Genomic DNA, 18,440 nt, shown 5'->3' with positions numbered 1-18,440 from the left:
CACTAACTAGTGCTTCGCATATGATAAGACCCTCAGCCTCACTGTTCATTAGGGCACAATAAAACAGATCAAACCGAGGTACAACATTTTCCCCCAGTTTAATAACAGGGAATTTAAAATATTGATAGCAAGCAATATGGTTTGGAATTGGGGGAATTGTGTCCTGTTATACTGTGGAATGGGCTCCCCAACATCTTGTTCTCCCTTCCTGTGCCTCAGGGATGTTCCTCTTCTAAATTTATGGCTCTCCTGTAGGCGGAGCAGAGATTGCTTATGTTTCCCAGTGATTTTATTATTTTGTGTATTTACAAGAGTAATACATATTTGTTATAGGTAAAAATAAAACACATAGAAAAGGAAATAATACAACAATACCCTAAACACAGCACTCAAAGGTAATCCCTGCTAATGTTTTCATCTGGGTTATGTTTTCCCCAGAGTTTTCTTATATGGGAATTTGGGTATTTATGCATGAACGGATGCATTCCTATGTTTCTGTACAAAAGGTAAGATCTCATTTTAGTTTTTTAACCTGCTTATATCACTATAGTGGGTTGAATTATATCCCCCAACAAGGTATGTCCAAGCCTTAACCCATACCTGTGAATGCGACCTTATTTAGAAGTACGGTCTGAGCACATGTAATTAATCTTGAGATGAGTTCATATTGAATTTAAGGTGGCCCCTAAGCCCAATGACTGGTGTCCTTATAAGAGAAAGGAAAGGGGGATTTCACACACACAAGGAAGGAGGCCACGTAAAGATGGAGGCAGAGACTGGAGTTTGCTGCTCTAGTATGGCCCTGCCAACACCCTACTTTTGGACTTTGGCCTCCAGAAGTGAGAGAGAGAAAAAAAATTCTGTTGTTTTAAGCCATGAATTCCATGTTTTTTTGTTTTTTGTTTTTTATGGCAACCTTAGGAAACTGATACACTCAGTAAAAACATCCTCCAAACGTCACTGACTGAATAAGCATCAAAGTCCTATTTTTTCATAACTGCTGGGATAGTAATATCAATAAAGATACAGGGAAAATGAAATAAAAAATAGGCTAAAATGTATTATGTACCAAGTGCCTTTTATGTATGAGTTTATCAGTGCTTCCGGCACCTCTATGAGGTAGATACTGTTGCTAATCCTCATTTTATAGATGAAAAACTGTGCAACAGGGAGAATAAGGACTTGGCCCAGGACTGCACAGCTGGGGAGCAGGACAGCTTGGGTTTATACCTGGCACCTCATGCTCCAGAGCCAGGGAAACTGTCAAAGATTTGATATTAAGTGACAGGAGCAGTCTGCACAAAGATGCATATTTTAAGTGGTTATTAAAAGTAACACTCAGTATGTTAACATATTTATACAAAATATCTGAACCTAGTGACAAAAAGGAGGCTTGTGACCTTGGTGGGAGCATGTTCATTGCAATTATGGGGACAGAAGCTACAGTGCAGTGAGATAAGGAGACAGTGGGAAGTGAAGAGTGTTAAAAGGGAATGCAGAAAATGCTTTCCGGAACTTTGATTTTGAAGGGTGGGAGAGAAAGGGGAAAAGAGAGACAGAGGCCTGTGACTGTATGGGGATGAGAGGTACAAAGAGGGATTAAAAAAAAAAATCTTCAGTTCCTTGAAAGTATAAAAGTTAATGTGCAGGAGCCATGTCATCTCAGATTTAACCATTGACTTTTCCCATATTTTCCTCTTCCCTCCACATTAGAGGTAAAGAGACAACTCTAATGGAATACTATTGGTTTTGAGCTCAATATATATTTAGTTATTAGTGAATGAAAGAGTGAAACAAAGAAATGTTAGTAACCCTCGGAATTTTGCCTCTCAGGGAGACAGCAGATGGCTGGAGTTCTGGTGTGATGTGGCTGGATGATGCATGATCTGAGGACCCCTGCACTGGTGAATGTGGGGTGAGTCCCAAATTTTCCTATAAACATATTAACGTACAGAGCAGTCCAGGAGCAGCAGTTAGGCAAACACCACAGCGCGCTGCCCTGGTGCCACCTCTCACTGAGCTCATCAGGTGAGTCAAAGGCAAACCTGTCTTCCCAGCGTGGGGAACCGGATTAGGATCAGCACCCAGGAATGATATGGAGCAGCTCTTAGGAGCTTCTGTAACACCAGAGAATGAAGAGAACCGACTATCTCAAACCCTTCAAGTCAACACTTGTCAGAGAGATATTTGCTCCCTTCCTCTAGATGTATGTAATCTCTGTAGGAGAAACAGTGAGAAATGACTTTTCATAATTCCTGCCTTAGTCCCGAGGCTCAGACAGCCGCTACTGTTGGATCCCAACATTTAAAAGGCACTGAAGTCCCACCACGTGCCATATACTCTGGGCAGGTTTCCTCATTCACCCCTCAGGACAGCTCTGTGACACAGGTATCGTGAGTCCCACATCACAGATGCCCAAGCTCAGACTGGCAGAGCCTAGGTCACCTCTCCAGGTAAGTGGTGGGATAGGATGAGTTTCCATCCCTCACCTTCTCTAGAGGACACAGAGCAGCCTCCCTTTCAGAAGATGGGCTTCCAGGGCTGGAGAAGTGGTCGATCACACTCCCTGCTATTGTGGCCCCATGGGTACTCACTCACCAAACCCTCTGGGTGAGGAAGATGACAGAGGAGATGAAATCCCGCCCCTTGTGTCAAGAGACCTGGGTGTTGGCCATATCCATTGGCTCATCCCTGAAGTGCTGAATTGGACTGGTGCAGAAGCATAGATGGGACAGGTGACCCAGAGGGAAGGAAAGTGATATGTACAGAGCTACTTTAAGCAAATGCATTTTATATTTCATCTCCTTTGATCATAACCAGCTATTCTCTCTCTCTCTCTCTCTCTCTCTCTCTCTCTCTATCTATCTATCTATATATAATTCAAATCAGGATACTGACTTTAAGGGAGTTTAAATAAATCAGGGCAACAACTTTATTTTCTCAGGATCAACAGCTAACTGTGGGATTATTCTAAAGTTTTTCATTTTTCGTCTTGACTCTTCTTGGGCTCTGAATGATTTAAACTCTAGGGGCTGCCTTATTTGCTCTTGGAGTGTTGTTCACTGTATTTTTAGAATTGTGAACTACATAATTTTTAAGTTGCAATATTACTGAGATTTAAAACACATTCTAAATGGAGAATATACTAAGAATTGTTTGAAAACAGGGGAGAAAGCATATGCAAACTACTACTCAGCTACTGGGTTAGTATCCCTGGTTTGTGATACATGCTTAATAACAAACAAAGAGATTGGCTCATAATTTAAACAGCAAATTTGTGTAAAATTATAAATGAACAATAAACATGTCAAAATCTGCCCAAACCACAAGCATTAATAAGATGCAGATATAAATCCTGAGAATTCATATTGAGTGGAAAAGACAAGATGCAAGAGATGAGTAATGTGACTCTTATTTTGGAAAAGACCCTGTGGGTGTGCAGGGTGTCATGTGCCTTCACCACAGACACACGTCTGGAAGGGAGGCATCATTCAATGATTACAGACCCCTTTGGGTCAGGGGGTAGGGTCACGCTACTGAGAGATACTGGATAATTTCATTTTATAGATGTACTTTCATATATTGTTTGAAATATTGTATTCAGGGAAAAAGTATTTTGACAAAAATTTGAAAGCAGAACATACTTGCAAACAGATTCAGAAAAGTAATGTACACAGGCATTCATTACTTTGGAAAAGCCTTTATTTTTTCGGTTACACGGAAAAACAAAGCAGGAAAAAATAGGGTTGCAAGTGTCTCTGCACAGGTGTGTGTTTCGATGTCTCCTCCAGCTCTATCACCCTAAGTACTCACACTCTCACAGCTGCAGCTTTATCTTCAGTTCAAACCAAAGCTGGACTTCCAATTTCAGGTTTAGATTTCCTAGAAAATGATGGAAACAGGTAGATGGCTGCCAGTAGATTTTAAAATTCCATAAAACTCTAGCTGAAACCATTAGACCAATATCTGAACCTCCATCACTCCCTCCCTCTTGCTGAGCCTCTGAGTCTGAGACTCTCAGAGCTAGCATCCTGGATCCAGCTACCTGCAGACTGCCATCTCCATTTTTATTTTTATTTTTATTTTTTAAGGAAAATGAGTACACGTAGCAAAATGGAATAAATGTCATTGAACAGTTTGTTTCCTGAGATACCAATTCTGTTTGGAAAATTCATATGTCTCTTAAAGCAGTTCCATTCGCTGTTGATCACAAATCTACATCGTGTTCATTGATTTCTCTCTTGTCAGTTGTTGGGTCCACACCGTAGAGGGGTCCCTTTCAGAGAGCAGGGCGTTCATCCTCCATTACCCCACCCTTGTACAGGCTGCGCAGTCCTTCTCATACCCCCTGTCTGCCCTGTCGGTCATCCTCTGTCCAGGACACTGGACACAGCTGTTCAGATCCCACTTGGATGCCCCATCCTCTCTCCCCCGCCCCCCGCACCCAGTGCTGCCCTTCGCCCACCCACCACCCACTGCCAAGGCGCTACTGTCACCTGGTGTTTCATCATGTGCAGCCCCCAGCGTATATGTTTTTACAGTCTTATTTTATACCTATCTTTTTTTTTTAGACAGAATTAGAATCATTTTGTACATAGATTCAAAAGCTGTGTTTTGAAGGAGGGTATTTGTGGTGTTTTTTTTTCCCCTCCAAGCTGACCCATTTTTGTCAGGAAGTTTGATGATGGCGGTACATTGATGCCACCTCGTGACAGAAACCTGAACTGCAGTTTGAACATCGTGAAGCAGAAAGGTGGGAGGGACGGGCTGTGACCCACACCCAGCTGGCAGAGCTTTCTGGAAGTCTGCGTGGAAAGGGGGGCATTCCCAGGGTACAGGGACATTGAGATATCCAGACAGAAAGTGCAGCCTCCTTCTACGGTGAAGAAAAAGTTTTATGTGAGTGGAAATAAAAGATCATTTAAACATTTTACTCTTTGAGATCTCTGGATGAATAGCTAGAAATCTTATTAGCCAAAATGGATCAAGGCCACTTAAAATCTTTGTGATTTTCTTTTGTACTTTTATGGCCATCTTTTCACATAAATACGTTTCTATGATATATTTTAAATATTTTTATAATTTCAATTTTTAATATTGATTGAGCATTGCATCATATGATGCTGCAAATTATTTCACCAGTACCCAAGTAGTGAAAATTTAGTGCCCTTACCATATTTCCTGTTACAAACAACAGTATACTTAACACCCTTGCTCATATATACATATATACCTTTGAAGTGTTTCTTTATATAATTTCTTGAAAATGTTCTTTATAAACAAGGAAATATGTAATGTTTTATATTTACACAACATTGGAAATAATACTACTAATTTATATTCCTAACATCATTGTAAGAAAGTGCCTGTTTCTCCACACATTAGAAATAATGTGAATCTTTGCTTTTCCTATAGGCAGCAAATCATCTCTCCTCATTGTTTTGATTATCACTTGTTTTTGCTGCTTTTCTAGAATTCCGTCATAATGTCGATGGAAATACACAATTAACAATCTATAATAGGAATAGAAAAGAGTTTTATTTGCGCCAAACTGCAGACTGTAGCCCAGAAGCCAGCTTCTCAGATAGCTCTGAGGAACTGCTCCAGAGAAGCATGGTTTTTAGCAGTTTTATATCTTGTCAGAACAAAGAACATTAAACAAGTCAGGGACACATTTCTCCAATGTTTCAAAAAAACAGACCAGCACACATACGCGTACAGCACAGCAAGTACAGTATGGCCTTGGCAGCTAGGGAGGGAGTCTTATCGTCAAAGGAGTACCAGCATTAGCATCCCAGAAAGAGGGGCATTTCATCTTGACTTTTAACATGGACATTCTTTACTTCTGGTCAGTGTGCCCTTTTCTTTAGTAATTAAAGCAGATGTACAATGTATGCTTGAAAGGCCACAAAGAGGCCGTTTTAGTTAGCACAAAATTCAAGTTAACTCATGTATAAGCTAGAATGACTTCTCCATACCTCAATATGTGAACATTTCTTTTATCACTATGGATGTGACATAATTAATTCTCACAACCTTGTGTTACAGAGTGTTTCTGATATTCCCTACTAACACTGTGGATGGCATCTGAAAGTGTCTGTATACTGCTAAAGGACACATTCCTCATGGCTATTTGCTATTGAGCTGACTGTGTCCTCTTTGAGTCTAGAAAACTGTCTTGGGAGAATTCTAGTATTATGATAACAGAATCTGTTTGGTGTATGAGTGTGTGTGTGTGTGTGTGTGCGTGTGTGTGTGCACGCGTGCGCGTGAGCGCGCGTGCACGCACTGACAGCCACATTTCCTTCTGCTTCCTTCTGTGCCTTCATGGCGTTGCTTGCCATTTGGTCTCCCTTCTTAAATTCAGACCCAGAAGTGAAGCTAGGGAATTACCAGGATGGCCGTCTTTATAACCAAATCCTAATCACCACCCTTAACTGCAAACTTCTAAAAGGGAAATTGTTGGTACAAAGGGTGTGCAACTATATGGCCCTTTGAGAAGTCCTGCCATACTGACACCCAGAAAGATAGTTCCAGTGTAATCTCCCCAAAGTGGAGTCACGTGAGAAAGGCCACAGTGGAGTGAACAAAGTCGTAAGGCTGATACTGTGTCACACAGGCCAGGCCCTGGATTCTATCGTAGACCCACTCTCAAGTCACCACCACAGTGGGAAGATGTGGACGTGATCACACATAAATTAAACTCTGCACACAAGCACAACCTGCAGTAATATTTGTGGGGGAAAAGCATTGCTTGGAGGAACAGAGGACATAGAGTCAGCGGGTCTGGGATACAGCCCCCATTTATATAAAATAACATTTATGTAAAACACGTGACATGTAAAACACGTGCATCTAGACCTTTGTATGGAAAAGATTGGTTGTTACTGTGGTGAAACAAGACCAGGCCAGTATCATATTTCTAACAGCTTTCTTGCAATATAATTTACAATGTACAAAGTCCACACATTTTAAGAGTACAGTTTGATGATTTTTAGTAACTGTGTAGAGTTATACAACCATTATCATAATCAAGTTTTAGATGTTCCATCACCCCAAAAAGTCCCATTGTGCTTGAATGCAGTTAATGCCCACATTCACCCCTAACCCCAGGAACCCAGGGACTCACCTATTCTGGACATTTCATACAATGATTCCACTTATTTCTTCTGATATTTGGTTTCTTTCACTTGACATACTGTTTTCAGGGTCCATCCATGTTGTAGCGTGTATCAGTACTTCATTTCTTTTTTATTGCCAAATAATATACCACATTTTATTTATTCATTAATTTGTAGACATTTGGGTTGTGTCCACTTTTGGCTATTATGAATAATGATGCTACGTACATTCACGTACAAGTTTTTATGTAGACATATGTTGTCATTTCTCTTGGCTGTGTACCTAGCAGTGGAACTGCTGGGTCGTATGGTAACTCTCTGTTTAACTGTTTGAGGAGCTGCCAGACTGTTTTCCTGACCTTGATAATCTTGAAGAATACAGGCATAGTCTCTTATTTTTCTTGTGATTAGCCTGTGGTTGTGGGTTTTGAGAAAGAATACCACAGAGTTGAAGTGCCCTTCTCATCACATCATATCTGGGAGGACATGGTACTCACATGACATCACTGAGTCACTGGAGATGTTGACCTTCATCAGTGGGTTAAGGTGCTGTTTGCCCAGTTTCTCCAGTGTACAGTAACTGTTTTCCATTTGCCTCCTCTGTTCTGCAGAAGTGAGTCACTAAGTCTGCCCTACCCTCAGAGGTGGAAGGCAGATTTCAGGTTCCTTTCACAGAAGCAGGGTATCAACATATATTATTTAGAATTATTCAATAAAAACAATTTGTCTCCTCTCATTCATTATTAATTCAAATATATATATATATAATTATCTGTTTATATCAATGTGGCTTCATTTTTTTAAGTCTGTATTTTATTTCATTTAGTATCATTCTATTCTTTTATTTTCCACCCTAGAATCTTTCATTTTTTACCAGAAACCTTTATTACCTGCCTTTATGTGTCATTTGACTAACGGGAACCTCCAGTGAGAGCAGCCCCCTCCCACCCTACTGTTCTCTGGCCCCAGACAATCAGGAATTGCAGCCCCTGGGCTTCAGCCTTTGCCTCCAAGTGTGGGAAAGTCATTCAGGCTGAGTCAGTAAGAGTCTTTCTGGGATGTTCAGAATTTGTGTGATACTTGTCTCTTGTTTGTTTGCTTGCTTTTTAAAAAAATTTATTTGGCCGTACTGTGCAGCATGTGGGATCTTAGTTCCCCAACCAGGGATCGAACCCAGGCCCCCTGCATTGGGAGCATGGAGTCTTAACCACTGGACTGCCAGGGTAGTCCCTGCTTGCTTGCTTTTAATCATGGATGGACATGGACATGCATCTAGAGCTACCAGTGGGCATACCTCTCCTCTCTTGCAGCAAATTACAAAAATTATGGCGACCAAGTAAGCTAACAGGGTGGTGCTCTTTCTTTTTCCTCAAAAGAGTTGAATGTTGAGGTTTTTTTTTTTCACTTTCAAGTACTTGTGTTTGACAAATAAAACCCACCATGTTAACTTGGCACAATGAAAAGTACATCCCAGTTCAATGCCCAGTAGAATGGAATTGGTCCTGATTCCATTCTTGACACTTCATTAAACTTTCTCTTTAATCATGTGCATTGATTATCCATATTCTAAGGAGCACTAAGTGTGTGTGTGTGTGTGTGTGTGTGTGTGGTCTAGCAAAAAGCAAAGGTAAAGGAAATTCTAGATACATGGAGAGGAAATCATTCTATTCCATCAGAACAATGCTAAGTGTGTTTAGAACTTAATGAAAATGGTCTTTGTAACCACCAAAACATAAGATAGGCAGCAGACATACAAAATTATGCTCAATTCTACCAGTGAGGCTGATTCTTGTCAGTTCATATTTTAGAAAAAGTCTGTGTGGTAAAATGTACATATGACAAAAGCCTAGGCAGATTTAATAATATAAAAATATTAACACGGTTAAAACTTGTTGATACAGGAAGTGCTACGGTCTGAATGTTCAACATATGGTCAAAATTCATATGTTGAAATCCTAAGCCCTAAAGTGATGAGATGGGGCCTTTGGGGTGATTAGGTCATGAGGCCAGAGCTCTCATGAATGGGCTTAGTGCTGTTATAAAAGAGACTTCATAGAGCTTCTTCTACCACATGGAGATACAGTGAGAAATCTGTGACCTGTAAGAGGGCCCTTTCCTGACCATGTTTATACCTTGATCTTGGACTTCCAGCTTCCAGAACTATGAGAAACACATTTCTGTTGTTTCTAAGCCATGCAGTTTATGGTATTTTTGTTATAGCAGCCCGAATGGACTAAGACAGGAAGTAATGCCTCATACAAGAAATAAAATATTTTCTGTTAAAAATGACAAACCAGAGATTAAGTTAGTTATTTACAAGCAAGGAAATCACAAAAAAGAACAAGCAAGGGGATGCCAAAATGAACAGAAACCCATTATTTGGCCACAACTCACTTTTTGTTTAGTGGCTTAAAACAACAGAAATCTAGGGAATTCCCTGGTGGTCCAGTGGATAGGACTCCGTGCTTTTGCTGCCAAGGGCCCGGGTTTGATCCCTGGTCAGGGAACTAAGATACCACAAGCAGCGTGACCAAAAAGCAATAAAAAAAACAACAACAACAACAACAAAATCTATCATCGTACAGTTCTGGAGTTCAGAAGTCCAAAATGGGTATTACTGGGGCTAAAATTAAGATATCAGCTGGACTGCATCCCTTCTGGAGGGTCTAGGGGAGGATGAATTTCCTTGCCTATTCCCTTCTAGTGCCTGACTGCATTCCTAGGCCTGTGGCCCTTCCTGGCTTATGGCTTGAGGCTTGTGGCCTCTATCTTCAAAGCCAGCACAGTAGTATCTTCCAATCTTTTTCTCATTACTACCCCTGTATCTGTTGTCACATCTCTTTCTCTGACTCTTCTGCCTCCCTCTTTCCCTTGAAAGGACTCTTTTTTAAAAATTGTGGTAAAATATACATAACAGAATTCACTGCTTTAACCAAATTCAAGTATACAGTTCAGTAGCATTACTTACATTCACAATGTTGTGCGACCATCACCACTATCTATTTCCAGAACTTTTTCATCATCTCAAATAGAAACTCTGTACCCAGTAAACAATAACTCTCCATTCCCCTCTTCCCCGGTCCTTGGTAACCTCTATTATACTTTCTGTCTCTGTGAATTTACCTATCCTCGGTACCTCACATAAGTTGAATCATACAATATTTGTCTTTTTGTGTCTGGATTATTTCACATAGCAGAATGTTTTCAAGGTTCATCCATGTTGTAGCACGTATCAGAATTTCCTTCTGATTTAAGGCTGAATAATATTCCATTGTATGTGTATATCACATTTTAAAAAATCCATTCATCTTGTTGATGGACACTTGGGTTGCTTCCACCTTTTGGCTATTGTGAATAGTGCTGCTATGAACATTGGTGTGTAAGTATCTGTTTGAGTCCCTGCTTTCAGTTCTCTTGGGAATATGCCTAGAGGTGGAATTGCTAGATAATATGGTAATTCTGTGTTTATTTTTTTTGAGGAACCAACATACTGCTTTCTGCACAGACTGCACCATTTTACATTCCCACCAACAGTGCACAAGTGTTGTAGTTTCTGCATAGTCTTGCCAACACTTCTACTTTCCTTTGTTTGTTTGTTTGTTTGTTTTTGATAATAGCCATACCATTGGGTGTGAAGTGGTTTCTCATTGTGGTTTTGATTTGCATTTCCCTGCTGACTAGTGATGTTGAGCATCTTTTCATGTGCTTATTGGCCATTTGTATAACTTTTCTGGAGAAATTTGTATTCAAGTCCTTTGCCCAGTTTTGCATTGTGTTGTTAGGTTTTTTTGTTCGTGAGTTATAAAAATTCTATATATCCTGGATATTAATCCCTTATCAGATATATGATTTGCAAGTATCTTCTCCCATTCTGTGGATTGTCTTTTCACTCTCCTGATAGTGTGCTTTGATTCACTATCACTTTGATTCACACTAAAAGTTTTTAATTTTGATGAAGTCCAATTTCTCTATGTTTTCTTTTGTTGCCTATGCTTTTGGTGTCATATCCAAGAAATCATTGCCAAATCCGGTGTCATGAAGGTTCCCCCCATGTTTTCTTCTAAGAGTTTTATAGTTTTAGCTCTTATGTTCAGGTCTTGGATCCATTTTGAGTTCATTTTAATATGTGGTATAAAGTAAGGGTGTAACTTCATTTTTATGCATTTGGATATCCACTTTCCCCTGCACCGTTTGTTGAAAAGACTTTTCTTTCCCCATTGAATAGGGTTGTCAGTGAAGCTCTTTAATTGAGTTAATGTATTGAATCATTATGTTGTACACCTGAAACTAATATTATGTTATATATCAATTTTTTATCTGCTTAAAATCCATAAAACAAGAAAATATGCCTTAGTTGATGAATAGGATTCAGTTGCAAGATTATTAAACTTTACTAAAGACACATGAAAACTGTAAAACTATCAAAACTGTAAAAATGTCAACTTGCTCATATTTATACAAAATCTAACATTTATTGAGCTCTTACTGTGTGTGTAGCATTATTCAAAGGGATTTCATCTAACTCAAATAAATCTCAAAGCAACAACCCATCAGGAACAAGACAAGGATGCCTGTTTTTGCCACTTCTATTCAATCTAGTATTGGAACTTCACTGCATGGTAGGCATCAAACTAATGGTACACAAGGCAAAAGCTTCACTGACAACGCCATCTATAGTATTCCCTGACCTGATGTTTTCTACTCAATTTATGTGTTTATTTTCTTCAAAGCACTCATCCCCATATAAAATTGCCCTGCTTATTGACTTGCCTGCTTATTGCCAGTTTTCTCAAACTAGAGTGAAACAGGAATCTTGCCATGAACCACACTTGGGAAAATTCTGACCAAACAGCTGACATTTGTGTAGCATTAATTTAATGCCTACCATGCAGAGTTCTATGATTTCTGGGATGTCATTGTTAATATAATTACTCGAAAATGCATTGGTCCTTCCCTCCCAGCTCTGAGCACAGATTGCTTTCCCACATGGATCATACTTAAACTCCACAATAGTCCTGGGTAGTCAGGGGGATTGGGTATCGTTATCCTGTTGTATAGAAGACGATGGAGGAAAGGTTAGTGAGTTACCTAAAGTGTCCCAGGGATGGGGCCCGATCTCTTCACTCTTGCTCCAGGAACCTCTCTAGCAGACTCGACAACACACTTGGTTCTTCTCTATCAGCTCCTGTTTCTGGGGCTCAGAGTCCACACCCTTCTCTGATGTTCCACTAGAAGGGAGAGTAAAGGATAAGACAGCACATGGAATAGAGAAGAAAGTGAGAGGAAGGGAAAGCACATGAAATACAAGAGACAGGAGTGAGGATGTGCTTGCCTGTCCCCTCTCAGTTCACTGGAAGCTGTGTGGTGATACTTTGCCTCTTCCCCAGCTCCATCGCACGGCGCTCACGCCACACAGCTGTGAAACCGTACATTTTACAAAGAGTAGGAAATGTCTTTAAATGGTTTGTTTACTCTGATACCAGTTCTGTTTGGAAAATTCATATGTATTCAAAGCAGTTCCATCTGCTGTTGACCCCAAGTCTACATCATTTTTATTCAGTCATCTCTTCGCTCATAAGTGTAGGTTGACTTGTCTACACGGTAGTGGGGCCCCTCCCCAAGAGCTGGGTGTTCACCCTCCATTAGCCTAACCCGTACAGGCTTCTCAGACTTTCTCACACCCCCTGTCTGTCATCCTCTGTCCACGACACTGGACACAGCTGTTTAGATCCAGCTCCTATGCCCCATCCTCTCTGTCACCTCCCTCCTGCCCTGCGCTGCCCTTCACCCACCCACCGCCCACTGCCATGGTGCTGCTGCCACCTGGTGTTTCATCGTGTGCAGTCCCCAGAGTATATGTTTCTATGGTCTTCTTTTATACCTACAGTTCTTCTCAGATAGAATTAAGAATCATTCAACACAGACGTTCACAGGCTGCCTTTGAAGGGAGGGTATTGCTTTTTTTTTTTTTTGCTTCTAACTGACCCATTTTTGTAGAGAAGTTTGATGATGGCGGTACGTTGGTGCCACCTGTTGACAGAAGCGTGAACTGCAGCTTGAGCATCGCGGAGCAGGAAGGTGGGAGGGAGGGGCTGTGGCCCACATCCACCCGTCAGAGCTTTCTGAAAGCCTAGGGTGGGGTGGGGTGGGGTGGGGTTCGCCATGGTACAGGGATGTTGATGACCTCCAGACAGAAAGTGCAGCCTCCTTCTAAGTGGAAGAGAAAGCTCTACGTGAGTAGAGGTAAAATATTTTAATTTTTATTTTACTGGTCCATAAATTGACTGAAAAATTATTGAAACAATAAAAAATAGTGATATAGCCCCAGTTATAATTAGAAATTTAGACTATGACAAAAGCAGCATTACAAATCAGTGGAGATGTGATGGAGGATTAAGAAGTGGTATTGAGATAGCTATATAACCATAAGATTAAAAAGGTAAAAAGGGATCCCTTTCTCTGTCACACAGCAGGATAGATTCCAAATGGTTCTGAATGAAGTATAAAAGAAATATCCATACAAGTGTATTAGAACATATAGGTGAATTCTATAATCTGGAAGCAGAGGAAACTTTCCTAAGTATAAATCAATATGCAGGAGCATTAAGGAAGAAGATTGACATATTTGACAACATAAAAATAACAATGACAACTCTGCATGGCAAAAACACACTAGCCAATAAAGACACTGGGAAAAAACATTTGCGGCTAACGTCTTTGAAAAAGCATTCATATCCCTCCAATATAAACGCTTGTCAATATAGAGGCATGAAAAAACAAAGTCCTATTGAAGTTAACAGAAAAAATATATATAAATTGTCTTTAGACGTATGAAAAAAGTCTCCAGCTTTCTTTAATTAAGAGAGATGCAATTAGCACTACACTAAGATACTGTTTCTTAAGTATTAGATTAGCAAAGATCCAGATTTTTGTCAACACAGTCAGTTGGTGAGGATGTGGAAAAACATGTCCTTTCACACCCTGCTCACAGGGATGCAAAATGGTATGATCACTGTAGTAGGCTTGATGGTCTCCATAAAGATAGTAGGTCCTAGCTCCTGGAACCTGTTAAATATTACCTTATATGGAAAAAGGGTGTTTGTAGATGTGATTAGATTAAGGATCTTAAAATGGGGAGATTATCTTAGATTTTCCAAATGGGCCCTAAATGCAAACCCAAGTGTCCTTATAAGAGAGGAGCAGAGGGAGAGTTGACACAGACAGAAGAGAAGGCAATGTGGCCAAGGATGCAGATGCTGGAGTGATAGAGCCACAAGCCAAGGAATGTTGGCAGCCAACAAAAGCTGGAAGAGGCAAGGAGGCTCCCCTATAGTCTCCGAAAGGAGTTAAGTTGGCTAACACCTTGATTTTGGCCCACTGAAACTACTTTTGGACTTGTAGCCTCCAGAACTATGAAAGAATATGTCTGTTGTTTAATGACACCAAGTTTATTGTTATTTATTTACTTATTCATTTATTTTTGGCCATGCCGCATGCACGCACACAGCTTGCAGAATCTTAGTTCCCCTACCAAGGATTGAACCTGGGGCAACAGCAGTGAAAGCGCCAAACCCTAGCCACTGGACCGCCAGGGAACTCCCTGTGGTAATTTATTATAGTGGTCATTGGAAACTAATACAATTATTGTGGGGAATTTTATAATATGTAGCAATTTTTTATATGCCTTTACTTTTGGACTCACAAATCTTATTTCCAGGGATATCCTAAGGATATATTGGCAATGACACAAACGGTTTTAGATATAAATATAATAAAAATATAGATACAGATATTCATTCTGGCACTATGTGAATAGCAAAAGAATGGGAACAACCTAAATATTCATCGGTTGTGTGATGGAGGAATAAAGCATCAAACAATCACACAAAGGCGTACAGTACGTAAGGTGTAAAGAATGATGAAAATTTCCACATAGGGCTGTGGAGAGATCTCCAGAATATAATGTTTAGTGAAAAAGTCAATGTACATGAAGGTTTAAATGGCGTGGTACTATTTACTTATATTAAAAGTAGAAGGAAAGGACTTCTATTTTGGAGACCAGAAGGAGTAGATACACTTCTCCCTATTACTCCTGCAAGGTGCAGCTAAAATCTCTGGATATTATATGTAAAACAAATATAGGACTCTGAAAGGTGGAGAGAAAAAAGGCAGACTGGCTTGGGACTTTGGGACCCAAGGTATGACATGCAGTGAATTCCCTTGGCTTTATTTTTGCCTCATATATCCCAGACAGAGTGCTGGAAGAGCAAGTGACCAAAAATGCCAACAGGAAAAGACAAGAAGAGCTCCAAGAAAAGCCTGCTGTATCTAGACACAGGACCAGAAAAAGGGGGAACCTAGCAAGAAAGAAAGCTTTTAGACAACAACTGCCCTAACATCACAGAGTGAAACAGCTGCGCCCTCACCATGGCAGCAAAGACTGAGTGGGAAATGTGGACTCCGTGCCCACTTGATTGTAAACAGGTACCCCTCTCCACTCTTTGGGGTGGTATCAGAGAAGACCCCATGGGAAAGTGGGACTTTCATCCCCACCTGGTGGAAACGAACACCCACCTCACTGCCCTCCACAGTGTCGGGGGAGGCCACATGGAGAGCAGTAAGGAAGTGTCTTTCCCCACCTTCCAGGGTAGTGTCGGTGGAGGCCTGGTGGGGAGTGAAATCCTACTTTAACCAAGCAGTACTAACAAGGCACCACTTCCCGTCCACTCCCATCCCTGCCCCATCCCCCATGTTAGTAAAGGCTAAGTGGGGAACCTGGATTTTTATCTTCTTTGCCATCTGTCTCTGTGCTTAGGAATGCATGCTTGGAGTCATTAACATCCATGGAGAGGATACTGATACCTCACTAGCAAGTTTGTGGTGAGGACTAAATTCAGCCAACAATGTGAAGAACCTATTCATTGGCCCTGTTTTTAAAAAAGCTTCATAAATATTAGCTGTCCGTCCCCCACAAATCTGAGAACTCATGTAGCTCCTTTATCTGCCTCCCCTCAGCTAGGGCCCCTTAACCTGGATGCAGATCATAATCACCTTGGGAATCCTTCCCAAAACTCTCCCTCACCCAAAACTCTCTTGTTGGTGGAAATAGGACTTCTGTATCAAAGGCCATTCAAGTTATTCAGCTCTAATAACATGGGCATCAGAAAATGGATATGCTCATTTGGCGCCAACAGTGTATGCCAGTATCTATTGCCCCTTCATTCCTCCAACACCAGCTATTACCATCCTATGTCTTTATTGTGAATCTGATTGATTGCTCATTTCCCCAGACCTGCCCTATAGGAAGGGTCATCTCAGATAGCTGGTCTGAAGAGGGAAGGTGTTTTGTTTTTGGTGAAAGGGGACATAGTATAGTGCCGGGCACACAGTTACGCCAGTAAAGCATGGCGATTGCTGGATCTGTCTCTCCCTCTGCAGCTCCTCATGCCAGTGGCCTTGCTCACATCAGGTGTCTGAAGGACTCAGGTTCTGAGGATCTGTGTCCTGATGGCAGCTATAGCTTCTACTACAGGTTCAAGGGCAGCAGTCCTCAGGAGACCCCAACGTTTCACATCTTTAGTTGGTTATGCTGCCTGACTCAAGTGAGTTCATAGATCTGATAAAAGCATGTTGTGGAATAGTTCCTATGAGGTTCACAAACTAGCCTAAAAGTAGAGAAGCTACTTTGATCTCATCATGGAAGAAGTTGTTTAGCAGGTGGAATTTCATTCCATCAGCAGCTACATGCTTTGCAGTAGCCCTCGAGGCCCATCTCAGAGAAGCCTTTTTTTTTTTTTTTTCTTTTTGGCTGAAAAACAATGAATTGTCCAGTTGAGGAAGGAACTTACTTGGTCTTAAACAAGCATTTGCAATAAATATACCAAATTGTTTTTACTGTACAAATAATAATCATCACTTCCCATGTATCTCTCAGATGAGTGTGGAAATATGCAGTTGTTAGCTCTTCTAGCAATTTGAGATTGTAATATAGATCGTTCTCTGCTGACCACGTTTTTTTTCCTATTATATAATGAAATATTTTAAAGAGGCAGAAAATTTCCAAGTGTTCGTTTATTTATTTATTTTTGGCGGCACCACACGACACGCAGGATCTTAGTTCCCTGACTAGGGATCGAACCCATGCCCCCTGCAGTAGAGGTGCGGAGTCTTAACCACTGGAGTGCCAGGGAAGTCCAAGTGTTAGTTTAAAATCTCAGTTATTAGAACTTAATATTTAAAAAATAATTATTATCCTAGAGTTTATTATAATGATACTCGGCCTCATTCTCTAAAAGAACCAGTTACTCTTAAATATCATTATGATTATTTTTCTAGGATGTAATATTTTTATTTCTGTACTTCAGGTAGAAATGGACATCAGCTTTCCCTAAATATTTGGATATATTTCATGGCAAATGATTATTTCTATTTTGGTTGTCTGTAGTGTGGACCAATTTGATAATATAGAGTGTGGACCTGTTAATACTGTAAGAGCATAATTGTGGGAATCTTTCAACTGATTAACTGCATCAGAGAATTATGAATATACAAATATATTTCAAATACTTTTTGAGGTATGGTTAACATACAATATACTGTACTTATTTAAAGTATATGCTTTAATGTTTTGATATATGTATGCACCTGTGAATCCAATACTACAGTCCAGATAATGAACATATCCATCAACTTAAAAAGCTTCCTAGTGCTCCTTTGTAATCTTCCCATCTAACTCTCTCTTGCCTCTCTCTCTACATCACCCTACCCCGTTCTCAGATAACTAGTGATCTTCTGTCATTATAGATTCGTTTTCTTTTCCTATAATTTTATATGAATGGAATCATACAATGTATTTTTTTTGTCTGTCTTCTTTCCTTCAACCTAATTATTTCTGGATTTATCCATTTGTTGCATGTACAAATAGTTCCTTCTTTTTAATGTTGACTAATATTCCATTATATGGATATACCACAATTTGTTTTATCCATTTATCTGTTAATGGGTATTTGGGTGGTTTCCAATTTGGGGCTCTTGTAAATAAAGCTGTTACGAACCTTTGTATACTAGTCTTTGCATAGACATAGACTTTCTTCCTCTAGGATAAATACTTAGGAGTGCAATGGCTGGATCATGTGATAGATGTGAGGTTAACATTATAAGAAACCGCCAAATTGTTTTCCGAAGTGGTTGCACCATTTTTCATTGCCAACAGCAGTGTTTGAGAGTTCCATCCTCCACAACCGTGCCAAGACTTTATATGGTCAGTCTTTTAAATTTTGGCCTTTCTCAGAGAGGTGCGGTGGTATCTCATAGTTTTCA

General features: G+C 40.3%; 1 protein-coding gene across 1 annotated transcript in view; it reads left to right on the top strand.

Moving 5' to 3' along the window:
* LOC309652176 (nuclear RNA export factor 3-like) overlaps nt 1-18,440 on the top strand; it is a gene marked incomplete at its 3' end in the record, with an annotated part of 158,908 nt that overhangs the window by 54,476 nt on the left and 85,992 nt on the right. Inside the window, exon 5 of the mRNA XM_082445689.1 lies at nt 1,834-1,915. The remainder of the gene's footprint in view (nt 1-1,833; nt 1,916-18,440) is intronic.

The sequence above is a fragment of the Balaenoptera physalus genome (genome assembly GCF_965194825.1).
Source record: "Balaenoptera physalus genome assembly, chromosome: X".
Classification (NCBI taxonomy): Eukaryota; Metazoa; Chordata; class Mammalia; order Artiodactyla; family Balaenopteridae; genus Balaenoptera; species Balaenoptera physalus.
Note: the sequence above shows the minus strand (reverse complement) of the source record. Positions and strands in the feature narration are given on the sequence as shown.